At 41.4% G+C, this 22,039-nt stretch overlaps 1 pseudogene; it reads left to right on the top strand.

The window, feature by feature from the left end:
- The first annotated feature begins 12,958 nt into the window (after positions 1-12,958).
- Positions 12,959-15,037, top strand: LOC130848832 (transcription factor E3-like; annotated as a pseudogene).
- The last annotated feature ends 7,002 nt before the right edge of the window (positions 15,038-22,039 follow it).

Here is a 22,039-nt window from a genome sequence, read left to right as displayed (position 1 = left end):
GCATAACATCTGGACGAGTCACTTAATCTGTGCCTCAATTTCCTCACATGTAAAATAAGCATAATAGCACTGCCTGTCTCTTAGGTACTCACAGAATGAGCCTTAAATGAGTTAGTATGAGTACAATGCTTAGAACACTGCTGGGTACAAAACAAGGGCTATCTGAAAGCATTAGCTGTTATTGTTATTAACTCATTCATCAACAGTACAATTTGCATTCTTCAATATTAATAACAGTGACTCCACGGTGCGTCTCCCTACGAGGAGTTGAGACAAGCTTTCCCTGCTGTAGAAATTGCTTACCCCATCCCCCAGCCTGTGTCCCTCTGGTCCCTTCTTAACGGCAGAGTGTCAGTACCTGACATGGCCTGACCCCGGCTTTCATCCTGATCCTAGAACCCCACTGGCTGAGCTGGGAGCCCTTCGCCAGCATATCTAGGATGCATCTTACATTTTCTGGCAAATAGTTCATTGTTTTCCTTCATTCAACTTCGCCTTTAGGATGTTGGCCTCTTCTTTACCTCCTTTTAGAACTAATCAAACTGTCTGGGACTGTTGCCTAAACTCCACCTCCTGTGTCACACAAAGCTTGTTGGCTCACCTTATTCCGTTTTGAAGTCAACACAGTATCTTCAATGCATTTGACATTTAAACACTATTGCATTTTTATTTGATGTTTTATATTTCCAACACCCATTCAGAGACTTAGGCCTCAAAAGTCTAGGATTATGAGCACGTGGAATACTGACAGGAGAGTATATGTCATTTTCTTAGGATGATGTACAAAATTCTGAGCTTTAATTATTGCTATCAATCAACAGTTAGATTTCAGTTCTTGTTTGTTTGCATCTGTTTATGGGACTCATTTAGGCAATTCTTTCATGGTCTGTGAGTCACTTATTTGTGCATTTATTGCTGTGTCACTGTGAAGAGCAGATGGCAATAAATACATTGTGACTTGATTTAAGGACTTGAATTTCCTTTGCATTTATGGATTGCCATTTTTAATGCTGCCTTCTCTTTTAAAGTTGCTTGCTTGCAAACATCTGAGAATATACAGTAAAAATCTGTGTGTCCTTTATCTCATGTAGCGCTTATGTCTCAGTGTATACACCCATGGATAGAATATGAACTTCAGAGTCAGTCACAGCTGTGTTTACCACCTGGCTCTTCAAGAAAGCAGTTCATAATAGCTGCACGAGTTTGAGCAAATGTCTTCATCAAAGAACAGTAATATTAACTGTTGACTGTGCAAAAGTCCACCAGAAAAAACAAACTATTGATCAAACAAATCTATGCGTATTGGATTTACCGTGGTAAGGGTGAACATCACCTTGACAAGACTTAGGAATATCTCAGAAGAGAGAGGTCCAGGGAGGATATTTATAGGATTATAGAGTTAGGCTGGATAATTTTTTAAGGTGGAGAACTAGTTGAGGTTGGGCAGAAATTATGACATAATAGCTTTGAATTGGTGGGCCCGGTGGGGCAAGCATGTTGTTCATCTTGGAATGAACCCATTTTAGTTGGTTCATAGTCTTATTTTCCTGGAGCAAGTAGTTAGGTCGTTTTTACTTCTTTTTAGCACTAACACGGGGATAAGAAGGTATGTCCAGTTCCAGGACTGTTTAACATAGGTTTAGGAAATGTGTTCGTTTCTGTTCTCAGCAATCAAATTACATCATATGATTGTCCTATAAAACAGAATACTGTATGTAAATGAGACTGGCACTAGGTGTTCATTAAAATGTTAGTTTTTCCCCCTCTCACACCAGGTGCTCCCAGCCCTTCCACTTCTGCTTATATGGGGGTACCATCTTCATATTAACAAAATCTAAATCAGTGGTATACTATAGATAGAATTAAGACTCAAAGTTTGTTGAATGAGTAAATGAAAATCAAAAGATACAATTTTAAGAAATCAAAAGCAAAGTACTTTGCAGAGTCTTAATACCAGCTTAAGCCCATGAAACTTTTATTTTTTCCAAACATAATTCATTAATTTGTTGCCTTATCAAATGCAATTTTCTCATTAACTTATTAAAATTCTAGAAACTTGAAAACCTAAGGGAAAGCACTGAGATTTTGATTCCAAATATTTAGATAAATTATTCAATTTTGTTAACTCTTGTGGGGAAAAAATTATCCAAATTAGTTGAGTCATTATTTAAAGATATTCTAAAGATGTTATAGCATCAGAATAAAGTGGGAGGTCTGAAGATCAGGTTTCTTCTTTAGCATTTTTTTTTCCAGATCTTTATTGGAGTATAATTGCTTTACACTGTTGTGCCAGTTTCTGCTGTACAACAAAGTGAATCAGCTATATTTATACACATGTCCCCATATCCCTTCCCTCTTGAGCCTCCCTCCCACCCTCCCTATCCCACCTCTCTAGGTCATCACCAATCATCGAATTGATCTCCCTGTGTTATGCAGCAGCTTCCCGCTAGCCATGTATTTTATATTTGGTAGTGTATATATGTCAATGCTACTCTCTCACTTTGTCCCAGGTTCCCCCTCCCCCACCTCCCTGTGTCCTCAAGTTTCAGCATTTTTTTCTATCTTTGACCTGATAGCCTTTGTTTTTGATCAGTCATTAGAACACAATTTCAGTAACTGCTCATGCTATTTTTGTGTCTACTTTTATTGATAAAGGCTCTTATATCTCATAATGCTCTATTTTCCTACAGCGCGCACCTGCTTTCTCCTGCACGACACCCCCTAAAAGGAGGATCCCAACATCAGATGGAAATGACATTAGATCAGCAGTTCCCCGATCTTTAGAGCCTCTCAGAACTTTTAAAGGCACACATATCAGAATCCCATTCTCTCCTCACCAACCCCGAGGAGATTCTGATTCAGGTAAGTCTAAACCAAGCATTTAAGAATCTGTTCTTTTTAAAAGCTCCTGAGTTGATGCTGGTGATCAACCAGGTTTGGGAACCACCCTCTGAAGATTAAGGTCTTAAGGTCACTCACTCACAACCCAGGACCCCTGCAGTTTCAGAGGAACCCGGCCTCCTCTGAGAGTCATTCACACACATCAGGTGCAAGTGCTTGGATGTTTTTCTTTTCTACCAACATCCCAGTTTCAGTGGAGGCAAGCAGGGCACACCTGGTTGCAGGCATGCTTCGTTAGCTGCAAGGATAATACAACTGTGAATTTTTCTTTTTTGCAGGGACAGCAGGAGGGTAAGATGAACAGGAAAAGGAGATTGAATACAGTAAAATTCTATTCTTCTTTTAAGAACTATAACCCCTTTATTCATTCATGTCCACTATATATAAGGAGTTGAGGCATTAGCTGGCAACTGATTATGAAAACTTCACCAAGAAATATCCAAGTTTCTATAAAATTTAAAGCCCCAGGCTGATCTATTTTAATTTCAAGGCAGGTGCTAATTCTTGTGGCTATTGCAGGCCTCTCTCACTCTCTCCTGTGGCGCTGGACTAATAATAGCTACCATTTATTGGCAGCTGCTATGTTCTGTGAACAAGTTAAGCACTTTCTCCACTCTGTCTCATTTAATCCTCGTGATAACACTGAGACCGGTTATCCTTATATTACATAAGAAGAAAGTAAGGCTTGGAGAGATTAAATAACTTCCCCAGGTTGGACACCACGCAACTCGCATAACCAGCATTGAGACTCAGGTTTTTTAGCTCTGAGACGTCTATCCTGAAGGATTCACAGATTAGTGGTTAGGACTGTTGGCTTTGAGTCCACCTGCCTGGGCTCAGCCCTGGCTGTGTAACCTTAGGCAATTTGTTGAACCCCTCTGTGCCTCAGTTCCCTATCTGAAAATGGGGTTCTTAACCCAGTTAATACATGGGCAAACTATTTAGATAGATGGCAAATAAGTGTGTAAAAAGATGCTCGAGATCATATGTCATTAGGGAATTGCAAATCAAAACAGTGAGCTACCACTACACATCTATTAGAATGGCCAAAATCCAGAACACTGACATCAGCAGATGCTGGGGAGGATGCAGAGCAACAGGAATTGTCATTCACTGCTGGGGAAATGCAAATTGGTGCAGCTACTTTGGAAGACAGTTTGGTAGTTTCTTACAAAGCTACACATACTCTTCCCATCTGATCTAGCAATCACACTCTTTGACATTTACCCCAGTGAGTTGAAAACTTATACCTAAACAAAAACTTGCACATGAATGTTTATAGCAGCTTTATTCATAACTGACAAAAGTTGGAAGCAACCAAGCTGTCCTTCAGTAGGTAAATGGATAAACAAACTGGGACATCCAAACAATGGAATATTATTCTGCAATATAAAAAAGTAAGCTATCAAACCATAAAAGGCATGGAAGCACCTTAAATGCATACTATTGGGTGGAAGAGAGAAGCCACTGTGAAAAGGCTACAAATTGTATGGTTTTGATCATATGACATTCTAAAAAAGGCAAACTATGAAGAAAGTAGAAATTGCGGTGATTGCCAGGGGGTCAGAGTTAGGAAGAGAAGGATGAATAGGTGGAGCACCGGAGAATTTTAGGGCTGTGAAACTCTTCTGTATGATACTGAAATGGTGAATACATGTCAAATGCATTTGTTAAAACCCACAGAATGTACAACACAGAGTCAACCCTAATGTAAACTATGGAATTTAGTAATAATAATGTATCACTCTTGGGTCATCAATTGTAGTAAAAGTACTACACTAATGCAAGATGTTATTAACAGGGAAAACTGTGTGTATGGTGGGGTGGAAGGGGGGAGGAGGAAAAGGAGGGATAGGGAACTAAGTCTACTTCACAAATAAAGAGCGTTTGGGCTTCCCTGGTAGCACAGTGGTTAAGAATCCGCCTGCCAGTGCAGGGGACACGGGTTCCAGCCCTGATCTGGGATGATCCCACATGCCGTAGAGCAACTAAGCCCATGCGCCACAGTTACTGAGCCTGCACTCTAGAGCCTGTGAGGCACAACTACTGAGCCCACGTGCCACAACTACTGAAGTCCTCACGTCCAGAGTCCATGCTCCGCAACAAGAGAAGCCACCGCACCAAGAAGCCTGTGTACTGCAACCAAGAGTAGCATCAGCTTACCGCAACTATGTGCAGTAACCAAGACCCAACACAGCCAATTAAAAAAAAAAATAGGGTTATTGGGAGGATTTGATGAGTTAATGTAAGTAAAGCAGAACAAATACCTAGCACACAGCAAGTGCATCTATTATTATTATTATTATTATTACCATCTCTATTGCTTTGTTGGAAATGATCCAAACAGTTTTCTGGAAGCCTGAACTTTTGGCGGGAAATTTAGTGTGACCTTGCGCAGATAACATAAACTCTCTGAACCTCTGTTTCCTCCTCTGTAAAATGGGAATTAATAATTGTACCTACTTCTTAGGTTGTTGTGAAGATTTAATGAATTGATACACTAAAAGTTTTAGAACAGTGCCAGGCATGTATGTGTACACTAAACATAGCTACTTTTACCACTGTTTCTATACTAACTTCCAGCCCTTATTACTCCATGGAACTCTGTTCAAGCATACTACCAATTGTTTCTTTTTTCTTTGCTTGCTCCTATTTCAGCCCAAGAACCCTCAAGCATCTTTTAAGTCATTATCTCTGGCCTTAGTACAGGGCATAGCATGCCGAGATGCTCAGTATCTGCTGAACGAACGAATAGACAGAGCTACAGAACTGAAACCTAGGCACCTCACCTTGAAGGAGCCATTTAGCATTCAGTGCTGTGAGAGCACTTAAGTTATAGGTCTATTTGCAGTATGAATAAGAAGTAGTACACTTGCTTTTCTTGGGGTCCCCCTCCTTTACTGTCTAATGTGTCTTCGGCTCTTCTCGGCTTATTCTAACATTTGGGCATTTTTCTTATTATATCTACCTCCCACCTCTATACAGTGAGGTTGACTACCTAGACTATACTGCAACAAATTTCAGTTGTTCGATCATCGCAGTCATCATAGGTTCATGGCCCTGTGGTTGAATTTGAATTCGAAAGGTATCCTTTCTAGTATATTAACCCCCTTTCATCAGAGAGTTTATCAATAGCTTAACTTCACAGTCTGATATGAGTTCTAGATTTCAAATGACCTTTAATGTTTAGGGGGCAGAATGACAAATATTCCACCAAAGTTAATTCCTTTTTCTAGAATGGTATATGTATATGTGTGTGTGCAGGTACGCACGTGTGCGTATGAAAGATTTATATTGCTTTCTCTTTATAAATTCTACAGATATTTAATTAAAATATACAGACACTGAAGGTTCTCAAAAAAGAACCACTTTTTTTATGAGTACATAAAAGATTCAAGTGTTTAGATATAGCTCTTCTAGAGAAAGCTAGAACTAACAAAGATACAGTTTTAACAACAACAAGACAGTCTAACAATTTTAGATGTGATAGTTATGGTTAATGCTTGAAAATTAGGATCAAGTTATTCCCAACTGAAAATATCTAGGGAAATGTATATATAAGACATGATCCAAATGGTGATTATTCTAGTAATAGGCTGAAACACATATACACCTTTTATAAATAAACTCTAAATCATAGTTGTTCACTAGTCCTCTTGATTTATAGATCCTTGGAGTTCTCAAACATGAATCCTAATCTTTTGAGGTGGCCTGGAGAATGCATTTGGTTTATTAATTATAATGGTGTGGAAAATCCTCAAAGGAGAGAACCCCTTCTCTTTCTGGAAAGTTTATCAATGAGCTACTCAATAACCCTGTTACTGAGCCAATTGACTGTGCTTATTGGTTATTTCAGCTGCAAGGGAAACTGATAGGCTTAGACGACAATGTTAATAAATAGCTTTTGTTTCCTTAGAAGAGAGGCACTTCACAAAAATGAAAAAGAGTATACCTTTAATAATTTAAATTCTTTTTGGAATACTAGAAGTCTACTCTGTCCTGACTACCTTGCACATAATATTGCCAACTGGTCTCACTGCCTCCAGGCTTAGCTCATGTTAGCAATATATTTTCTACATTGCAGCCGAAATGATCTTTCTAAAATGCAAATCTAATTCTAGACTTCTCTCTTTAAAATGCTTCAGTGGCTTTCGGTTGCTCTTTGAGAGAGTACACCTCTGACGGGGCTAACAAGGTCTGACAGGATCACCCCATCAACCTTTCCAAATACGTCTCTACCCACGTCTCCTCTCATCCTCTTAGTCAAGCTGTACCACCTCTTGACCTTCTATTTCCTCAGCCTGTAATGCTCCGTCCACCAACTGATCCTTAGAGTGGGTAATTCCTTCAGGTCTCAAGTTATTTTCTTATTTTTATTTGTAAAATATTTTAATGTCTTTTCATTTTCCACATAATAAAAATCATTATTATTCACCTTACATTTATGAAAAATACCTAATACTGGTTAATGTTCTCGTTTAAAATGTTAAGTGATTCACAATCTGACATACTGTAAACCTATCATTTCCTGGTAAAGAGCACTTTGACTGCTCAAGTTACTATCAACTAGACTATCTTAATCTACAATATTTGACCTGTGCCATGAAAATATCTGTTGTGTTATTACTATTGATTTTAAATTTCATTCTAATTGGCTATATTTCAATGTACATTTTTATTGTTACATAATTCTTCTATTTCAGTTGTTTTGGAAAAATTTCCTCTGAACCTCCATATTTCTGTAGTGCGTGAATGAACTCAGCATGAAATGTTGCCGGATGACGGACCCTAAGGTAGGGTTTGAAACAGACATTATTTTACTCACTATATACCTGGAGCATAAGAATCCACCTATGATCACATGAATCAGCAAGGTGCACCATGCATAAATTTAAAAACACATTTACTTTTCCATTATGCTGGGTCTCTAAAAAGCAAGCTGTAATAGATTCTAAACTGTAATAGATTTCTAAACTCAAGATTTAATACATGTTTTAGACAGGATAATTCAGATTTAATAGTGACAATAACAAAATAGCCTCACGTTCCTGTACGATGCTGGAAGGATCATTCAATAGCATTTTGTAATTACTCATATCTTGTTATTTCTTTTCCTTAATGAAATTAAAAAGCTAGAGAAGTGAGTTTGGAAATAGAAAGTTTGCCTTCCTGGAGGAGAAAATTACCATCAGTCCCCAAAAAGCAGGAGTAAAAGTAGTTCATGAGATAAACTGTAAACCCCGAAGACCATTTTTCTCTAGGAGATTCAGCCCACTGAGCTCAGATGAGAGTGACTCACATGTCATCTCAGCACCTAGCGTGTGTGACATGAACATGCCCGCCAGCCACTCTCACACTCCTATAGGATCCCACATGCAGTGTTGTTTCATTGTCACATCACATACGGTTTAGACACTAATTTTCGGAGTAAAAGCCAAAGGTTTATTTTGTTTTGGTTTTATTTCAACTAGATTTTCACTGTCATGAATGCTCCACATGAGATGATTTTCACAGAAGAAATTTCTATTTTGTATCAATTCACTTACTATTTGAAATGTTCTCAAATGTGACATAGGGTAGCCACTGTGGCACATGAATGTGGGTCACTGATCAGCCTTTGTACTTCTCACCTTCTCCAAGGTGGCATCTGGCAGTGAGGGAGGCTCAGCACTTATCAGCCTTAAATCCTACAGGGTTGGCATTTAAGCAGCTTCTGGGACTAAGTTAGGTGCAAATGGGTATGGGAGTGGGTAAAGCAGAGCTTGGGGGTAGGGTGCAAATTGACATCTCTTCCCGATGCAAGGGAAGGTGAGGGACGAATCTCAGGAGAGACCCAAGGAGAATGAACCAGGACTCACTGGCTGACTGGACACAGTTCATCCCTTTGCTGAAGGTTATTTTTACCACCAGCCCAGTTCACTTCCTCCTCTAGTCAAGCTCACTGTGGCTCCATTATTTTCTGTTAGGTTTTTACTCCATTTCTGTTTTTTTCTTCAGGTCTCAATTTATACCTCACTTTCTCTCCTTATGCCCTACATATCTGTTCTTACTCTTCTTACCCATTTTCCCAATTTTGCATCATCAAAGATCTGGGACCTTAGATAGTAAAGCACATCCACGCTTTTGATCTTTCTGGGGATGTGGGGAAATGGCGAGGCTGGAAGGCACAGGGAAGGAACAGTTCTGTATTGGTAAGTTTTGTCTCCACCACATAAATGACTAGGATCTCTGTCTCAGTTAAAAACAAAGTTGTTTGCTTCTCTTCCTCAAGATCTTGTGTAGCTTCATGGTTCCTGCAGTGGGTAGAAAGTTGACCTATATGGCATGCAAGAATCTGTGGGTCTGGTCTACAGCCACACCACCCTGAACGCGCCTGATCTTGTCCCATCTCGGAAGCTAAGCAGGGTCAGGCCTGGTTAGTACTTGGATGGGAGAATCTACGGGTCTAAGGATATAGCTTTTCTCCTGGGTAAGCTATCTTTCTGCTCTTCGGTTCAGTTATCATGTTCTTCCCATGTTTCAAAATGTCTGATCCAAGATAGCTATCAGAATTAATGAGAAATATCAATGTAGTTGAGGAGGCAACTGAATTATTTCCCTCTGTTAATCTGTTAATCATTCTTAAGGCAATACCATCAGATGTGTGCTGGTAAATGTGTAACAACCAGCCCTCTAGGGGACAGGGGGAAGCCCATGCTTGCAATATTTGCTTCTTTCTATAGTGGATATAATCCCACCACGGCCTATTTCAAGTAACACCCGACTCTATAGCATTTCCACTGAACAGATAAAATATGTGTGAATAACTTCAAAGAGGCAGATAATGGTAAAGTAGCAAATTAGAATATTAAGTACTAAAGTAATAAAATAGTGAGGAACTGATAAGTTTTGAGTATTTGTTATCTTTATTGTTAATATAATTTAATTATAATTTAATTGTATTCTATCTTAATTTAATGTGGGATAGTGGCTGTATTTAATATCTGGCTTGCAAAGTTCCTGAAAATTTGTCAACCAGTTCTCATAAGCTGGTGTGAGCCAGTTCAAGCACATCATGGAATACCATTTTCTCCCCTTAGCACAAAAGTTCTGTTCACATTGAGATTCAACAAACATGAAATTTACCCTGCTAATTCCCTTTAGGAAGTTAACTTGTGTAAAGTTAGAGTTGTCAATTAGGCACTAAGACTACTGCAAGTAAGAAAGGTTAAGGGATGTTACATTGATCTTTTCTCACTGTTACGCTATTTATTGTTTGTGTATGTTTTTTTCCACATGAAAGGAACACACATCAGCTTAATACCATATGGAAACATATCGAATGGTTTACAATGTTACTCAAATGTTGTCTGCTAGCCCACAGCATTATAATTACCTGGGATCTTGTTGGAAATGAAGAAGCTCAGGTACTATCCAGAATCTGCATTTCGACAAGGTCCCCAGCTAATCTAAATGCACAATAAATTTTGAGAAGCACTGACAGACTGAGTATAGGCTTGAATTTGGCTACAAGTCTGGCTCTAGAACAATACTTGCCAATAGATCGCTCTGTGATGATAGAAATATTCCATACTTGTGCTCCTCAAAACATTAGCCATTAACCACATGTGACTACTGAGTATTAAATTTGTGGCTAGTGCCTGAGGAAGGTCCCCTTGACTGTTCAGCAAAGTACTGATTGGCACGTGTGTATGAGGAAATTATCCAGGTTGATTGAAAAGAATACTGTCCACCACTACCAGGGCCAAGAGTAGTGCCTTTTCCTGTAATCCAGACTAGAAAACCTTGTAATTCATGGGGGCTTGGATAGCATGCTGAGAAAAGTCTTGCCTTAGTAGTGGGGAATAATTATCTCTAGACTAAATGCTGCTCTTGTCCTGCCTAACAAATCTTAAAAGGAGACCCAAAAGGGTCACTAGTCAGACCAAACCATTTCCAAGTTGCATGCATACTAGAACAAAGTTCAAGAATATTTACAGGAATATAAAAAATATCCCACACCCAAGGAGGTAAAATCAACAATGTGTGACATCCAGTTAAAGATTACTGGCAAAGAAACAGGAAAGTATCACCCATAATGAAAGAAACAAAAATCAAGGAATCAAAATAACCCGATGTTAGACACACAATTACACAGATTTTAGAATTAGCAGACAAGGATATTAAAAGTTATTACATAAATCTACAAATTCAAAAATTAAGTAGAGATGTGGAAGATATAAATAAGACCCAAACCAAAGTTCCAGAGATGAAAACTACAATGTCTGAGATGAAAAATACCCTGGATAGGATTAATAGTATAGTATACATTACATAAGAAAAGATGAAGACATAGCAATAGAAAGTATTCAAAGTGAAACAGAGAAAAAGAATATTTTTAAAGTGAAAAGAGCAGTGAGTTGTGGCACAATTTCAGGTGGCCTAATATATATGTAATTGGATTCCCTTAAGCAGGGATGTGGGACAGAAAACTTTTTTGAAGAAATAATGGCCAAACTTTCCCCAAGTTTTATGAAAGCTACAGATCTACAGGTCTTAGAAGCTCAATGAACCCCCAAGCTCAAGGCACGTTATAATAAAAAATTTCTCAAAACTAGTGATAGAGAAAAAAATCTTAAAAAGCAGCCAGATGAAAAAGACACATTATACACAGAGAAACAGAGATAAATATTACAAGGATTTCTCACTGGAAACAATGGAAAATAAGAAGACAGTAATCTATGTAAAGCACTGAAAGAAAAAAAATTGTTACCTGGAATTTTATACCTAGTAAAAATATTTTTCAAAAATATCTTTCAAAAATGATAGTTGTATATCTGATATACCTTATAAAGCTTTAAAAAAAAAAAAAACTTATCACCAGCAGACCTGTGCTACAAGAAATGTCAAAGAACATTTTTTTCTTGTAGAGAGAAAATTATACCAGATGGAAATACGTACAGATTTACACAAAGGAATGAAGAGCACTCTAAATGGTAACTTCACTGGTAAATATATGAGATTTAAAGTTATTTAAATATCCTTAAAAGAAAGTTGACTCTTTAGACAAAAATAAGAATGTTTTTTGGATTTATAACATATGTATAAGTAAAATATACGACAATAGGAAGAATTAATACCAATTCTACATGGAACTTTTCTTCCAGAAAATTGCAGATGAGGGAATATTTCCCAACTCATCTTATGAGGCCAGTGATACTCTGGTACTAGAATCAGACAAACACATTACAAGAAAACTATAGGCCATTATCCCTTGTATAAAGCAAAATTTTTAAAATCTCTCATGGAGCACTTAATCCTATTCTACTGTCGTATCTCTTGTCTGCAGTAACATTATAGTTTCCCAGTGCATTTTCCTGCGTCTCCTCTCCACTTTCTTATTCATTCTGTATACCTTCACTAGATCAATTTTCCTCGCATATGCTTTGATCATGCCATTGCTCTATAGAAATATCTTACTGCATACTTAATAGATATAAAGTTATTGTTATGGCAGGAGGTGTCAAGGAAAATCTCTCTCCTACCAGACCACTAGGCAGAGTGTCCAAGGGTGACAGATCATTGCTATTCATTTCTCTGACATAGAAGATGTCATGAAGTGACCTCTGGCCCTGACCATCCAACTTGTACACGCTGACATCAAGCTCACCTGTAATAACATGAAAATAATGATAGCTAACATTTATGTATCATGCACTGTGTGCCAGTCATTGTGTAAGCACTTTACATGCATTATTTCATCTGTGAAATGGGAATAATAATGTCCTGCCTCAGAGTTTTATGGGGATTAAAAAGAGCATTAGAAAAAGTGTTTTACACAGAGTGGCGAATATTAAGTGCTAAGCTATTGTTGTTGTTGTTGCTTAATCTTTATACTCTTAAGAAAGTTGCCGTTATTAACTCTCACTTATAGTTGAGAAAAGACACATAGAGCTCGCTCCACGGCTTAGCGGAGGAGGCAGTGGCGAGCGGCGGAGAGGGACTCTTATTTTGGTACGGGAACAGGGCCGAGGCCCGACCGGCCTGGCAGGGCTTGCCAGGGGCGGGCGTCATATCTCAAGCGGCGGAGCCAGCTCAGGACGTTGTAGAGGCCAAGGCGGAGGGCCCTCCAGCCGCGATCTTGCTGTTGCAGCAGCGAAGGCCGGCTGACTCCGCCCTGCTGCTCAGCCTGAACTCTTTGCCTCCGGAATCCGGGATTGCTGCTGACAGTGAATTAGAAAACGTCCGTGATGCTGACAGCTTCTACGAGCTCAAAAGCCAGCCCCTACTGCTACGCTTAAGGGGGCTCCAGGACCCCTGCCATGTCGTCCCCTGCTTCATCGTGGGTCGTGTTGCTGCAGCAGCTAATGCGGGCCCAGGAGCAGGAGAGGCGTGAGCGTCGGGAACGCGCTGCAGCCTCTCCCTTCCCTAGCCCTGCACCTGCCTGTCCTGCCATCTCTGTGGTCGGCGTCTCTGCTGGGGGCCACACATTGGGTCGTCCTCCCCCTGCTCAGGTGCCAGGGAGGTGCTCAAAGGGCAGACCCACCTGGAGCACCCGACGCACTAACCACCTGCAGCGGGAGCCCGGGCAGCAGGTGAAGCAGCACCTATCCACCACGCTTGGGCCCAAGCTGGCGTCCCCGGCCCTCACCCTCCCACCGGGGGCTGCTAGTGCCCAGCCGCTCCCTGCCCCCGAGACGGCCCACGCTACTGGCCTCACTGGCAGTGCTCCCAACAGCCCCATGGCGCTGCTCACCGTCGGGTCTACCTGGGAGAAGGAGATTGATGAAGTTATAGATGAGATCACCACGGGGCTGCAGCCCCCCAGCTCGCTGCCTGTGTCAGGGAATCTGCCTGATGCGTACGGTAGTCAGGGCGCGGCCAGGCCAGCCATCACCGTGAGCAGCTCCGGTCCAGCTGAGCTGCCCAATATCAAAAGGGAGATCCCTGAGACGGCGGCCAAGGCCCTTTTGAAGGAACAGCAGAAGAAAGACAGTCACACCTGATTGAACGTCTCAGGTCATTCAACATTAAAGACAGGATCAAGGAGTTGCGCACCCTCAGCTCCAAGTCCAGTGGCCCGGAGATGTGCTGGAACAAGGGCCCCATCCTGAAAGCCTCTGTAGATTACATCTGCAAGTTGCAAAGGAGTGAAAGTCCTCCAGAGACCTGGAGAGCCAGCAGCAATCCCTGGAGCAAGCCAGCCGCAGCCTGCAGCTCTGAATTCAGGAGCTAGAACTACAGGCCCAGATCCAAGGTCTGATGGTGCCTCCCACCCCAGCGCTGCTCTCGCTGGCCACAACTTCAGCCTCTGACAGTCTCAAGCCAGAGCAGCTGGATGTTGAAGAGGAGGGCAGGCCAGGCACAGCAACGTTTCATGTGGAGGGTGGAGGGGAGGGAGTGGGGGGACATGCCCAGAGTACTCCCCATCGGCAACCCCCAGAGCCACCCTCAGATGCCCTTCTGGACCTGCACTTTCCCAATGACCACCTGGGGGATCCCTTCCACTTGGGACCAGAGGACATTCTGATGGAGGAGGGGGGAGGAGGACTAACAGGTGGCGCCCTGTCCCCGGGACAGGCTGCCTCTGATCCCCTTCTTTCTTCAGTGTCCCCCACAGTCTCCAAGGCCAGCAGGCAGCTTCAGTTTGGAGGAGTCCTGATCAGTCCTCACCCCTCCCTTGGGACTTCCCACCCAGTAAAGAAGGACACATCAGGATGAGGCCCCGCCCTTTCCCCCACCTTTCCATGAGACTGCCCTGCCCAGGTGTACTGGGGGAAGGGATGTGATGAGGCCCCACACCTGTAACCAGGCAAGGAGGAGGCAGAGTCAGATGAGGTCCCGCTCCTTCCCCACAGGACAGGCCAGGGCAGTATTTCAGACATGGAGAAAGTAGGGATATCAGGGCCTATCTCCTGCAGATCGCAGCCTCACTCCTGCCCCTTGGGACCTCCCTTGCCCAGGTGAGGGAAGGAGACAGGATGAGGTCGGACCCTGGCTCCTAGGGACTGTCCTAGCCAGGTTTCCTGGGATAAAGAGGTGTCAGGATACTGCTCCATCCCTTCTCTTGGAACCACCAGTCTAGTCCATCCTGGCAACGAAGAGGAGTCACAATGATGGAGGTCCTGGGGGTTTAGGTCCTGCCCCTTCCCTGTGAACCTTGCCCTGCCCAGGCAAGGAACAGAAGTGAGGATGAGAGCCAACCCCTTTACCTGGGAACTCAGTCCTGGTCTTTTAGCAATCAAGGAGTCAGGCCCCACCCCTTCCCTATAAGAACAGCCCAGCACAGGTATTTCAGGCTTGGAGGAGTCAGTAAGATCAGGTAACTTTGTGAAGATCACGGCCCTTCTCTCTTAGCAATATCCCATCCAAGCATTCCACACTGTAGGGAGGCATGGCACTTAAGCTCCCTCGCCTTAACCTTGGACCAATGTGATCTAGCCTAGGAGGGCTCTAAGCTGACCTTGCCCTTGAAGAAGGGGGCAGATCTTGAAATCTTGTGGGTTGACATTCCAGACCTAGATCAGGACTGAGTGAGAGATAGATCCTCACCCTTGGGCAGAATTCTGGCTCCTTCCTTGAAGGGTAGATTGGGGAGGTGATGGGGATTAGAGGGTACTGGGTCCAGGTTCCCAGAACCAGCACCCCAGTACTCTTTTTCAACATGTAGAGGAACAGGATGAAGGAAGGGGCCTTTTCAGGGTTAGGTTCCCAGCCCAGAAACAAGGGGAAGCTTGCCCCACCAAAGCAGAGGTTTAGGCGGAGGATTGCAAAATCATATATACCCCTCTTTTGTTTATCTGATTTTTTTATTGATCCCCTACTCAGAAGCGAGGTCACTCCCAACCTCTGGCCTCCATCCAGTTCTCCATTTGGAGAAATCTTTGCCTTTTCAGAGTTATCAAGAGACACTCCCTGCCCACCTCATCCTTCCTACCACATAGACACAAGGTTGTCAGCTTTGAGTTGCTGGGTCCTAGCCCCAAGGAGGGTGTACTGAGGGGTCTGTAAGCTTGTGATTAAAGTAGTAAATGCTAGGCACGTTTGATGCACTTTTAACTTTGAGAAAAAAAAAAAAAAAAGACGGACTTCCTAGGTGGCACAGTGGTTGAGAATCCACCTACCAATGGAGGGGACACGGGTTCGAGCCCTGCTCTGGGAGGATTCCACATGCCGCAGAGCAACTAAGCCCATGTGCCACAACTTTTGAGCCTATGCTCTAGAGCCCATGAGCCACAACTGTTGAGCCGTGTGCCACAACTACTGAAGCCCATGTGCCTAGAGCCTGTGCTCTGCAACAAGAGAAGCCACTACAATGAGGAGCCTGCACACCACAATGAAGAGTAGCCCCTGCTCGCAGCAAACAGAGAAAGCCCATGTGCAGCAATGAAGACCCAACGCAGCCAATATATAAATTAAATTAATTAATTAATTAAAAAATTAAATATAGGAGGAGAAAAGATGGCGGCGAAGTAGAGAGACATGGAGTGCATCCCTCTCCACAGATGCATTGGGAATGCACGGAAGGACGCAGTCATTCCCACAGAGAACCAGCTGAACACCAGCAGACGGCCTCGGACACCAGAAAGGGCTGCGGGGAGCCCGACGGTAGGGAGGCATCTATGAGGGCTCAAAGAGGGTGAAGCGGCGGAGCTGTGGCAGACGGGAGGGAGTGAGAAACATACGGAGGGTCCGCAGCGCAGCTCAGCGTTCCCGGACCAAGACATCGATCCGCGGCTGAACGGAGGGTCCAGGAGCGGGAGCGTGGGAACCGGAGAGCTGGTTCAGGGGGAGAAACATTGTTGCCGGTAGGGTGACCCACCGAGAGCACAGGAGGGAGGAGGTCCGCGGAGAGGAGTGCCCGTCCCTGAGAGCTGCCCAGCCATGATGGCGGCTGGAGGCTGCAGGCTCACGGGCCGGGGCGAGGAGCCGCGCGCGTAGCCTCTCTCTTTCTTTCGGGGCCTCTGCAACAGGCAGTGGAGATATGCCCGTGGGCCACCTAAGGCACTCAGGGATAACAAGCACCCTCAGGCGCTCGGGCGGGGCTAGAGTAAAACCCCTTGCAACGCCAGCAGCAGGGAGGCTGCCGAGAGAAAAGAAAAAAAAGAAAACAACAGCATCAAAAAGAAAAAAACCCCTAGAGAGGCCCAACTCTAAGACTTTCTGTGTACGCCTGAGCCACCAGCGCCCTCTGCAACAGGCACCTCCAAGCCTGACTGAAACAACAGTGCGCCACTGCTCACTCACTCCCAGGAGGAGCCACTATTGTACCCTCTCCCTCTCCACACACCGACGCTTACAGACGAACAATAAAGGAACCTCTGCTGGTCACAGAATAACGCAAAAAAAACCCAAGGCAAGGAGAAGGACACTTACAGCTGAGACGCTAAGGAAACAGAAATAGTAGTATCAGTACCTATTGAACTGGTCCATTCTGGGATCAGTTCTGGATTTTTTTTTTTTCTTTCTCTCTCTCTCTTTTTTTTTTTTTTTTTTTTGATTTATTAAATACGATCTTAGCCCTAAGGGATCTACAAGTTTTATAACATAATTTTTAATGATATTTTTTATTCTTTTTTTTTTTTTTTTTTTGGCCTTTTTATATACTTCTATATCTAGCTAAGTTTTTGGTAGTACGGACAAAATATCTCTCATACTTTCCTTTTATCCCTATCTTTTATACATTTCTGTTCCTTTCTTTTTATTTGCATATTTCCAACCACATTACGCTCTTCTGTTCCCCTTTCTTCCAGCCTTTTTAAGTTTATTTTATCTTAACATACTTATAAGCAACACTATTGGTCTGCTCAGACTCCTTGCTCTATTCTCCAGATGACGCACTGCCTTGGTATTTAATATTAGGCTTTTGTCTTTATCTTAGTTCTTAGTACAGTTGTCTAATTACATTCTGAGAATCTCCATTTTCTCTGGTGGTACTCCATCTCTTTTCTATAGTTGATCCTAGCTTACAAAATCTCCCTGGATTGATATTTGTATGTGTAGGGTGTTATTTGTTGTTTGTTTGCTTTTGCTTTTATCTCTGATTTCTTCTGTTTCAGTTGTCAATTTCTGCTGGGTTTCTCTTTGAATATCTGATAGCACACTGGGGTTCCGTCAGGTCTTTCTAGAGCCTTATGTCCTAATGTATTCAGTAATTGTGTGTCTTATACATGTATGTGTTTCCTAGACTTAATATTCATTTAATCCAATACTTGGACGTTAGTCTGAGGCTTGGACAGTCTTCTATAAACACCTCTATCGCCAGGACAAGCAACCCCAAAAGTTTGGACAACCATGAGGAAACAAAGAAACACCATGCAGGCAAAGGAGCAGGAAAAAAACCCACAAGACCAAATAAATGAAGAGGAAATAGGAAAAATGCCTGAAAAAGAATTTAGAGTAATGATAGTAAAAATGATACACAATCTCGATAACAAAATAGAGAAAGTACAAGAAACAGTTCATAAGAACTCAGAAAAACAAACAGCAATGGAAAACAAAATAACTGAAATTAAAAATACTCTAGATGCTATAACCAGCAGAATGACTGAGGCAGAAGAACGAATAAGTGAGTTGGAAGATAGAATGGGGGAAATAACTGCCACAGAGCAGAAAAAAGAAAAAAGAATAAAAAGAATAGAAGACAGTCTCAGAGACCTCAGTGATAACCTTAAACGTACCAACATTCGAATTATAGGCATCCCAGAAGAAGAAGAAAACAAGAAAGGGTCTGAGAAAATATTTGAAGAGGTTATAGTGGAAAACTTCCCCAACATAGGAAAGGAAATAATTCACCAAGTCCAAGAAGCACAGAGAGTCCCATACAGAATAAACCCAAGGAGAAATACACCAAGGCACATATTAATCAAACTAATGTCAATTAAACACAAAGAAAAAATATTAAAAGCAGCAAGAGAAAAGCAACCAATAACATATAAGGGAAAACCCATCAGGATAACAGCTGACCTTTCTACAGAAACTCTGCAGGCCAGAAGGGAATGGCAGTGTATACTGAAAGTCCTGAAAGAGAGAAACCTACAGCCAAGAATACTCTACCCAGCAAGAATCTTATTCAGATTTGAGGGAGAAATCAAAAGCTTTCCAGACAAGCAAACGTTAAGAGAATTCAGCACCACCAAACCAGCCTTACAACAAGTGCTAAAGGAACTTCTCTAAGTAGGACACACAAGAAAAGGAAAACACCTACAAATACAAACCCCAAACAATTAAGAAACTGGTCATTGGAACACACATGTCAATAATCACTTTAAATGTCAATGGATTAAATGCTCCAACCAAAAGACACAGACTGGCTGAATGGATACAAAAACAAGACCCTTCTATATGCTGCCTACAAGAAACCCACTTCAGACCAAGGGATACATATAGACTGAAAGTGAAGGGATGGAAAAAGATATTCCATGCAAATGGAAGTCAAAAGAAAGCTGGGGTAGCAATACTCATATCAGACAAATTAGACTTGAAAGTAAAGACTATTAAAAGAGACAAGAAAGGACACTACATAATGATCAAGGGATCCATTCAAGAAGAACATATCACAATGGTAAATATCTATGCCCCCAATACAGGAGCACCTCAATACATAAGGCAAATGCTAACAGCTATAAAAGGGGACATCGACAGGAACACAATAATAGTGGGAGACTTGAACACCCCACTTACATCAATGGACAGATCATCCAAACAGAAAATAAAGACACACAAGCTTTAAATGACACATTAGACCATCTCGACTTAATTGATATTTATAGGACATTCCATCCAAAAACGACAGACTACACTTTCTTCTCAAGTGCACATGGAACATTTTCCAGGATAGATCACATCTTGGGTCACAAATCAAACCTCAGCAAATTCAAGAAAACTGAAATCATATCAAGCATCTTCTCAGACCACAACGCCATGAGACTACATATCAATTACAGGAAAAAAAACTGCAAAAAATACAAACACATGGAGGCTAAACAATTCACTCTTAAACAACCAAGGAATCACTACAGAAATCAAAGAGGAAATCAAAAAATATCTAGACACAAATGACAATGAAAACACAACAACCCAAAACCTATGGGATGCAGCAAAAGCAGTTCTAAGAGGGAAGTTTATAGCAATACAGTCCTACCTTAAGAAACAAGAAAATTATCGAATAAACAACCTAACCTTACACCTAAAACAACTAGAGAAAGAAGAACAAAGAAACCCCACAGTGAGCAGAAGGAAAGAAATCATAAAGATCAGAGCAGAAATAAATGAAAAAGAAAGGAAAGAAAACATAAGAAAAATAAATAAAACTAAAAGCTGGTTCTTTGAGAAGATTAACAAAATTGATAAACCATTAGCCAGACTCATTAAGAAAAAAAGGGAGAAGATGCAAATCAACAGAATTAGAAATGAAAAAGGAGAAGTCAAAACGGACACCTCAGAAATACAAAAGATCATGAGAGACTACTACAAGCAACTATATGCCAATCAATTGGATAACCTGGAAGAAATGGATACATTCTTAGAAAAATACAATCTTCCAAGACTGAACCAGGAAGAAATAGAAACCACGAACAGACCAATCACAAGTACAGAAATTGAGGCAGTGATTAAAAATCTCCCAACACACAAAAGCCCAGGACCAGATGGGTTCATGGGCGAATTCTATCAAACATTTAGAGAAAAGTTAACACCTATCCTTCTCAAACTCTTCCAAAATATTGCAGAAGGCGGAGCACTCCCAAACTCATTCTATGAGGCTACCATCACCCTGATACCAAAACCAGGCAAAGATGTCACAAAAAAAGAAAACTACAGACCAATATCACTGATGAATATAGATGCAAAAATCCTCCACAAAATACTAGCTAACAGACTGCAACAGCACATTAAAAAAATCATACACCATGATCAAGTGGGGTTTATCCCTGGGATGCAAGGATTCTTCAATATACACAAATCAATCAATGTGATACATCATATCAACAAATTGAAGGATAAAAACCATATGATCATTTCAATAGATGCAGAAAAAGCTTTTGACAAAGTTCAACATCCATTTATGATAAAAGCTCTCTAGAAAATGGGCATAGAAGGAAATTACCTCAACATAATAAAAGCCATATATGAAAAACCAAAAGCCAACATCGTTCTCAATGGGGAAAAACTGGAAGAATTCCCTCTAAGAACAGGAACAAGACAAGGGTGTCCACTCTCACCATTATTATTCAACATAGTTTTGGAAGTGTTAGCCACAGCAATCAGAGAAGAAAAAGAAATCAAAGGAATCCAAATTGGAAAAGAAGAAGGAAAATTGTCACTCTTTGCAGATGACATGATATTATATATAAAAAACCCTAAAGACTCTACCAGAAAACTGCTAGCACTAATTGATGAGTTTAGTAAAGTAGCAGGATACAAAATTAATGCACAGAAATCTTTGCATTCCTATACACTAACAACGGAAGAGCAGAAAGAGAAATTAAGGAAACTCTCCCATTCACCATTGCAACCAAAAGAATCAAATACCTAGGAATAAACCTGCCTAAGGAGGCAAAAGATCTGTATGCAGAAAACTTTAAGACATTGATGAAAGAAATCAAAGACGACACAAACAGATGGAAGGATATACCATGTTCCTGGATTGGAAGAATCAACATAGTGAAAATGACTGTACTACCCAAAGCAATTTACAGATTCAATGCAATCCCGATCAAATTACCAATGGCATTTTTCACAGAACTAGAGCAAGAAATCTTACGATTTGTGTGGAAACGCAAAAGACCCCAAATAGCCAAAGCAATCTTGAGAAGGAAAAATGGAGTTGGTGGAATCAGGCTTCCTGACTTCAAACTATACTACAAGGCCATAGTGATCAAGACAGTATGGTACTGGCACAAAAACAGAAAGGAAGATCAATGGAATAGAATAGAGAACTCAGAAGTAAGCCCAAACACATATGGGCACCTTATCTTTGACAAAGGAGGCAAGAATATACAATGGAAAAAAGACAGCCTCTTCAATAAGTGGTGCTGGGAAAACTGGACAGCTACATGTAAAAGAAGGAAATTAGAACACTTCCTAACACCATACACAAAAATAAACTCCAAATGGATTAAAGACCTACATGTAAGGCCAGACACTATAAAACTCCTAG

Source organism: Hippopotamus amphibius, chromosome 3 (assembly GCF_030028045.1).
Source record: "Hippopotamus amphibius kiboko isolate mHipAmp2 chromosome 3, mHipAmp2.hap2, whole genome shotgun sequence".
Taxonomy (NCBI): domain Eukaryota; kingdom Metazoa; phylum Chordata; class Mammalia; order Artiodactyla; family Hippopotamidae; genus Hippopotamus; species Hippopotamus amphibius.
Note: the sequence above shows the minus strand (reverse complement) of the source record. Positions and strands in the feature narration are given on the sequence as shown.